This window comes from Pseudomyrmex gracilis, unplaced genomic scaffold (genome assembly GCF_002006095.1).
Source record: "Pseudomyrmex gracilis isolate BER0280 unplaced genomic scaffold, ASM200609v1 scaffold_65, whole genome shotgun sequence".
Taxonomy (NCBI): domain Eukaryota; kingdom Metazoa; phylum Arthropoda; class Insecta; order Hymenoptera; family Formicidae; genus Pseudomyrmex; species Pseudomyrmex gracilis.
The window spans coordinates 37420-38788 of NW_018020649.1; positions in this window are offsets into that span (position 1 = coordinate 37420).

Genomic DNA, 1369 nt, shown 5'->3' on the forward strand with positions numbered 1-1369 from the left:
AAGCGTTAATTGTGACAGAAGATGGTGCGGTCTAACGATGGTAACTAACTATACGATGGTCATTATTTCCCATGCTAATTGTTTTGCAAGTAATTGAACAGCAGAAAACACTGATGCGAAAAAAGAACTCGATTTTAAAAGAAGAAAAAAAGAATATGCAGAGCCAGTTCACAAGTTACTTTGTAGACCGCATCATCTTCTGTCACAATTAGCGCTTCCTTGTTTGATTCTATAAATTCCAATTTTTTTTTTTTTTTAATTATAATCCGTATGCGCCGCCTTCTCTCGTTTCCTTTTTCACTTTTTTCAGAATGGAAACTTAAAGAATTGTTTCGGTTCCAATTTTGCCACTACACATGTTCCGCAACAGATCAGGGGAGCCAACCTTCTTTTTTTTCACTATTTTCACTTCTTTCATTAGTTTCATTAGTTCCAATTCCTGTATTTCTTGCATTTCCTGCATTAGTTCGTTCCATCTTGCTTAACTGAACACAGCCCAGTGTTGGAACAAGTCCCGCTTATGGAAAACTTGCTCAACTAGCCATATAGGAGTATTACATATATGAATATAGGAGTATTACATATATGTTGTTTAGATGTCAAACCTCCCCCCTCTGCACCATGGCTTTACTCCCCGCGCCTATAATATCTCTTAATGCTCCCTCCTTTATGTCTGTTCGTTTTAAGAGCCGTCTACAATGGAGAGTTGTAGGCCGTAATAGTAAGATATTGACCAATCACAGACGATTATTCTTCTGTACTTCGTCTGTGATTGGTCAATTTCTTACTATTACGGCCTACAACTCTCCATTGTAGACGGCTCCTTACCTGAACTGGCCGCTCTAGGTCAGAGTTTATCCTTCTTTTTCCAACGTAGAGTAAAGAAGATAAACTCTGACCTAGAGCGGCCAGTTCAGGTAAAACGAACAGACATTTTATCTCCATGGGCTCTGATGATCCTACCACAGACATTGATAGACAGAGAGAGAGTTACTATTCAAAGTATGTTGTCTCTCTCAACGTTGAAGATATCTTTTCAGCCAAACGCGCAGTCTATATTCTACGTTTATGGGCCGCTCTCTCTGGTACTCGTGCATTGGTCTTAGAATGGCGTATGGACTAACCGTTATAGGTCCAAGAGCCACAAGCGCACCAAATCAAACCTGGTACTCGTGCACATAGCACAGATTAGAACCGCACGCTGTGGACACAGCGCACCGACATGTCGCTCGTGAACATGANTGCGTAGTTCCAATGTGCACCACCCGTGGACATGCGCTAGTTTATGAGGCGGATGAGTGATTACACATTCTCTTATAGGCCTGGCCGTTCTCAGGCTTTTCTCTGCTTTTAGTCTTTTTACTCATGG